Consider the following 7,056-nt stretch of genomic DNA (forward strand, 5'->3'; position numbering starts at 1 on the left):
GTTTAGAGACTTAACTTTGTCATGCAGAGCATCTTGTATCATACTTACTACTTAAGAATGATGAGGTCCCTCAACCAAAAATAACCCTCATAAGCTTGGCCTAGATTTATATGTTTGATGGCACCATGTTGTTGTCATTGACATGCGTGACTTTTACCGCCGGCATATACATTGCATCACCAGAAAGTTTCTATCGACCATCCATGATAGTGCCTCGACATCAGGCCTATCCTATCTGAACTAATTAGTTTGAAGACATTGAAATTTTAAAATTTTGAAAATCAAATTTGATTAGAATGGAACCTTTAACCTCATAAAAGATAACGAGCAATTTTATTCATAAACTTATTTATTGAAATTAAATGAAAGTCCGAGTGTATCATTTCCATTGATACATTAACTCGAAGGCATTGCGAGATCCAAAATACAAGTAAATACCTTGTTCTCGACATGCCCAAGTGCAGGTATGATGAACACATTGAAAATTAAGCCAATTCCATTTGGCTGGCCAAAAAACATTCCCACTAACTTGTCCATATTTGCTGCTAAATTGGCACCAAAACAACGTAGAAATCCAAAAATTTTCTCTAAAGCTCCAGTTGTAATTATCTCCGGTGCGCAGTACGTGCTCGCCCAAATCGTCGTCTTTTGACTTGCAATGAACAGTTAGAGTTGAAGCAGGTATCTCATTTATAATAATCACTTTATATCGGACGAACGGTAATTGTAGCTTAGATTCTGCAAAACAAAACTTCATCATATTGTTTGATGTCAAAGCAACCAACACGATTAAACAGAATGTGCTTAGAGACTTCATTTTCTTCTCCAAGATCACTCAACCTTTTCTACAAATGTACTTGTAAAAGTATGGTCACCAAAACTTAATTTTTTTAGCACTAGTTAGGGGCTTGTTTTTGTTAGCAACTCATTTTGTATTTTATTAGTTCTTTTAATGTAAAGTTTAAAGTTCGACCCTTAATTATTTATGTATTAAAAAAATTGATTAAGTATTAAATTTATGGGGTGTATTTTCAGAAGTTTAAAATGCAAAATTAAAAAGTATTAAATTTATGGGTTGTATTTTATTACTTCTTTTATGTATTTTTTTTTTTTTTTATTAAGTAGCTTTTGTTGACATGGTATGCATTTCATCTGGTCGACCAAGGTCTCTATTGACACATTCATGAGAGAGTTTGAGTAGAAAGTAACCTCATATGTTATTGTGATTATACTTTAACAATGGAAAGAAAGTACAAATTATCACTACTAAGTTAGAAAGGAGAAATTTTGAAGGATGACCGTTTTTTTTTTTTTTTTTTTTTTTGGTAACCTATGTGCGTCTTAGGGTCAGTATCTTTATGATGCTTTTTATTTTAATAAATACGAAACAGATTGAACCTTTGACCTAAAAATAAATAATGAGTGTTTTTATTTATAGCTTGAGATTGACGAGACAATGCAAATGAATTATGGATTACATCATTTACAAGGATACATTAGTTTATTGGCTTTGGTAGGATTATAATGAAAGGAAATGCTTGGGTCTACCCGTGTCCAAATGCAATTATGATCAACACATTGATCGCTAAGCCAGCTATGTTGTTCTGGCCAACATTATTAGTAGCTCGCCCGTATTTGCTGCTAAAATTTCACCAAAATAATGTGGTTTGCAAAATATTTTCTTTAAAGTTCCCGTTGTAATTGCCTCTAGCGTTGATGACATGTTCGTCCAAATCGTTACCATTCGACTTGAAGTGAACCACTAGAGTTGAATCCGCCACCGTATTCAAAATTGTCTCTTGCCAATTGTTCAGTACAGGTTGCATCTTGGATGTTAACAGTGTAACTTGCATCTCGGATGCTGCTAAACTCGACTTAATCGTATTGTTTGGTTCCAAAGAAATCAATATTGAGACTTTAGGCAAATTGAGTACCTATTCAATTACGTGTATGCAGTTAAACATTAAACCGTGCTGCAATTGAAAAAGACAGTTTAATCAATTTCATGTCTCTCATATTTACATAAAGGGTGGTGGCAATATTATTCTACTTGAATTACACAGATAACCAAAGACAATTTGATTAATTTCATGTCTCTCATTTTTACTTCTGTCTTTATTTCCTAGATTTTTTTTTTTAATTTTGTTATAAATTATCTTGGTCGATCAATCAATTGTAATTCATTGTTGAATTGTACCACATTAAAAGACTCATTATGTTTTTCTTAAGATTACTCCACTTTTTCCTCTTTTCTTTTTCTTTTTATTTTCTTTTTTATTTATTTATTTATTTATTTTTTTAATGTTCACCAAATCTTTCATTTCCTCCATTAAATTTTCCCTTTTTAGTCGGTCTCATTTCTTCTTATTTACTTTAATTATGTTCACTTCATCTTTGTATTCTCTATTAAAATTTTCCCTTTTTCATCTATGTACACTACAACAAATAATGAATACAATAACATACGAAAAACACTATCATAGAATTTTTATAGCATTTTTCGTACGTCATGACAATCCATGTTATTAAAAGTCTAGGATTTTTTATAGCGTGTTTTTATAGCTATAATATATGCTATAATATAGTATAAAACTATAGCTTATATACATTGTTATAAAAATATTTCATAGCATTTTATTAAAGCTATAGCAGGTTGAATATAGCTAAAATATTATGTTATTTTTAACTTATTATAACATTTTGTTAACGCTATAATATAATATTCATAGTTTTAATCTTATGCTAACAATGTCATTTGATCATTTATTATTTAATTATCATTTCATTAATTATATTTTGAAAAAAAAAATCTATTCATGTATTCATTTTTAACTAAATCCACACCCAAACAATTCATTGCAAGTTAAATACTGTAATTTCCATTCACAATTGAAACTTCATCATCTATTTACATTACAAAATGAGTATTCAGTAATTTCGTATAATAAAAAAGTTCTTCAAACAATACAAAATAAAGTATTCTCCATTATTTGGATGGCTCGATTGTTTGGGATTGCTTCATGCCTCTGTATTGTAGTCTTCTATCACCTTCCATTTCCTATAAATAACCAATAACCCAATAAAAAGAAGGTAGCATGTGTACCTCTATATGTGTAGGTCATAGGCTTCTCTCTCCTTCCTGAACCTTCTAGTGCTGAGGAGTTTTTCTAGGTCTATCTACAAAAAAAAGTTCCAATGGACTAACCTTACTCTATTTCATAACTTTGAGAGAATTTTAAGCAGTATAGGGCGGTAAACAAACTCTCAAAACCATCACCTATGATATGCAATGTATTCTAAAAAATATGACAACTCAAAAAAATACTAAAATACTAAGGAACGAAAAGGAATAAAAAGGTTTTTCCAACCCATAATAAATTCATCCAGCAAGCTTCATCTAGGGATGGGGTTGGAATATGAGAATTTAAAAGAGTAATAATAACATAGAGAAAAAACAAGCAATAGAATAAGAAAACATATGGTTTTGGAGGTCTTGTGTCTTGGCTGAATGTTTGAACGACAATCACTTTACGAAAAATAGAAATAATACCACAACAAGACAACTAATGAAAACAAGTTCAACCATGCAACTTAGCCACAATATCACAACACTTCAATGAGAGATAGTGCTCTTACCCTGCAATGTTGTGAAGGGATGAATTTTGTTATGATTTAGTGTTGAACAAGTTTGGGCAAAGATCTGGTCATGTTTGGGGCTTGAAGGAGCTGCTTTGGCAGCTTCTATTTAATCGTAGATGGTTTTTTTGGTTGTGGTCGTTCACATGCTTAAGTCTCATAAATGTAAGCTCACATGGAAAGGATTTTCTTTGAAGCTTTTATGCAATGTATTATTCTAATTCACTTCGACTTCGCCTTCGAACTTTATTTGGACTCAAATCTTCCTATATTGTGATAACTTTATTTGAAATTTTAAATGCATCATCACCTACTTTAGTTGATGTAGGTGGACAAGAGCTTGGAGGAATGCAAAGCTTCCTTCAACGACGCGAGGAGAGTTTAAGGTTTAGGAAAACTTCAAAACTATCTAATACTTCCTGCAAAAAGTTTATTTTCCCAAAACCCATACGGCCATAAAAAAACCTGTTTGAAGTTATCCTTATCCAGTACCTCAAGCTTGCCTGCCAAGTAGGCGTCAATGATTGCTAACACAAAGAAGCCGAGCACTTTCTTCTGTTGGGGAATAGGTTCTAATCGCCACAATTACCTAAACAGAGTGGCTATAACAAAACAATGGGGAAGGGAATCATCATTAGACACCGTAACCAATGCCAATCCTAGATAGAATATTAGACAATGGTGTAAAAGAGACAAAGCATATCACAAATATTTGTAATGGCACTAGATAGCGCCAATGTCGTACGAACCCCATTTCCGCAGCCTAACATATCTTCTCCAAGCAGCAGTTTAGAAAATCTTTCCTTCATCAACTCAATCTCTATAGCCCCACACACCATTAAAAGATTAATACAATTTATATGGAGAAACCCCATAAAGGAAAGAGGATTAAAATTACATAATGATGAAGATACTTTCTTCTCTAGCTTCCTATTAACAACATAATTTTTTCTACTTTATCAGGAACATTAAGTCTAATACAATCGGGTCCGTCAGCTTTTCGAGTGGACCAACTCAATGAAGAAGGGGAAGATGAGTCCTCATAGCCACTATGACTGTGCTCCTCAATCCCTGTGGTCTCTAAAGTAAGAAAATCAGAGCACGAGCTACTCTCACGTCCATGTTCTTCAATCAAATGGCCAAACGTCTCATTTTCAGGCACAATGTGACCAATCCCTTGACTCTTTTCAACCGACACTCTCCTCCATTACAATTTTTCCTATTCAATCACAACCATGGCACAAAATCGAAGCAACCCACTTAGACTCCACCCACTAGAAGCCTTATCAATCAAAACCCTTCCACAAATTAAGCTCAAAACACAAATTTTCGACCGAGATTCCAACATCCAGAAAGCCAAATCAAAGAAAATGGGGTTCAAAATGATTTAGAGCCACCATTATTAAAGCTAAAAGACAGAGAAAGAAAGCCATAAAAAACTAAAAAAAAGAAAGAAGTAGACCATGAAAAAATTGAAAAGAAAAATACTGGTTCATCTCACCTTGCCCTTTGAAGTGGACAACACATATCAAAGCTCTTGGCGGAAAGAGCAACAAATCTGGACCCAATGTATATACCCGAACTAAATTCCTTTGTGTTTAAATTCATAGACACTTAAAAAGAGGATAACAAAACAAATTTCCTTCAAATATCTACCTTATTCCACACTTCCCACAAACACATTGAACATCTCTGGATCAAAAGCCTAAAACAACATGAAATTTCATTGATGCAACTATAAGGAACTCTACCCATTATTTCAATTATCCAACTTCTTCCCCCCTCTCCCTTCTTCCCCCTCATCTTCATCTGACCCTACAACCCTCTCCTGTATCTTCTGCGTTGTATCCTTCGCCACCTCCCATGCCCCTTCCACCGTCCTCTTCGCCTTCTTCAACCCCTCCTTCGCCATATCCTCCGTCTTCTCCTTCATTCCCTTCGCACTATCCTTCGCTCTCTAGCTCGTACTGACATGGTCGATTAGGGTTTTGAAATTTTGTAAAAAAGAAATGCAATCCAAATTGTTAAAATAAAAATGGGCTGGACAGCTTGAAGGAAGGAGCAACGAAATAGAAAATGAATGACAAATAAAAATAATAAAAACAGCCCTAAAATGAAATTTTGTTGGGCCGACCTATTTTTTTTTTAAGGACTTTTATGGCGTCATGTGAAAAAGGCTATAAGGAAATACTATTAAATGTACCATTTCTTGTAGTGGTATTTATGTGCACAAATTTCCTCTTTTTCCTTTGCTTCCTCCCTCCTCTATGTATTTATTTTATTGTTGTAAATTTTTTTTGTCACGACCCGATTTTCGAGGCTTCGAAAAATCGAATCGTGATAAAAAAGACGAAATCGAAAAAAAATAAAATTTTAAAAGAAGATAAAGTAGGAGATGAAAATCTTTTAATATTTAAATCAATAAAAAGGAGTCAGCGACACCAAAATTAAATACAAAATTAAAGTCAAATATTACAAACCGGAAATACAATTATGAAAGAAAAAAAATACAAAAGACTCTAAAAGACCGACAAGGAACTGACGCTTCGGAACGACACTCCTCTCGAACACCTCCCCACCTCGACCGGTATCTGAAAAAAAGAAGGGAAGATGGGGTGAGCATAAAAATATACTCAGCAAGCAACCTACTTGTAGGCTCTTAATCGCATCCAAGTTTAGGAGAGAACCACCAACTATATTCTAGACCCTAGAGTCTCGGTACTCTCAGTACACAGTACAGGGTGGAAGGACTTAACCTTTGAAGCAGTATTCAACGTTTGAGGATGAGGTGTTCCCTCATAACTACATGTACCCCTCATACAACCCAGCTAGAATTAGTCACTGCATGGTCAACGTCCTTCCACAGGACGGACCCATCATGCAGGCGACCTTGACCCACTCGCGTGATCAACATCTTACCATAAGACAAATCCCCATTCAGAGTAGTCAATCTACCACTGAGTAACACTTCCCTAACGGGCGTCTCGCCAAGCTCAACAGTACCACACCGGAGTAGGAAGGTAAGAGTAACACCTCCCTAATTGGCGTCTCGCCTAGCTCAACGGTACCACACCGAAGTAGGAAGGGAAGAGTAACATCTCACGAACAGTCGTCTCGCCTAGCTCAACGGTACCACACTGAAGTAGGAAGGGGAGGGTAACATCTCCCTAACTGGCGTCTCGTCTAGCTCAACAGTACCACACTAGAGTAGGAAGGGAAGCAGAGCATACTCGAACGCTATACCAGATACTGTCGGCTAAGAGGTCATCTCTCTACACCTCGCGGTCCTAATGTGGTTCTCTATATCTCAAGTGTAGTTAAAACTATTGAGTTAGGGGCCCTGGCTTCAAGATTCACTCAATCAAGACTCCCAAGTTAAAATTAAATTTGATTAAAATTGAACCTTTTAACTCCAGAAAA

At 35.0% G+C, this 7,056-nt stretch overlaps 1 long non-coding RNA gene across 1 annotated transcript; it reads right to left on the reverse strand.

Annotated features, from left to right (window-relative positions):
- Positions 1 to 2,852: 2,852 nt before the first annotated feature.
- On the reverse strand, positions 2,853 to 5,398 carry LOC111807246 (uncharacterized). Its single transcript, XR_015422839.1, has 2 exons — positions 4,386 to 5,398; positions 2,853 to 4,238 (listed from the first exon to the last, which is right to left on the reverse strand). It is a non-coding gene; the product is annotated as an uncharacterized LOC111807246 (long non-coding RNA).
- Between the last annotated feature and the right edge of the window lie 1,658 nt (positions 5,399 to 7,056).

The sequence above is a fragment of the Cucurbita pepo genome, chromosome 11 (genome assembly GCF_057944985.1).
Source record: "Cucurbita pepo subsp. pepo isolate OVF chromosome 11, ASM5794498v1, whole genome shotgun sequence".
NCBI classification, from domain to species: Eukaryota; Viridiplantae; Streptophyta; class Magnoliopsida; order Cucurbitales; family Cucurbitaceae; genus Cucurbita; species Cucurbita pepo.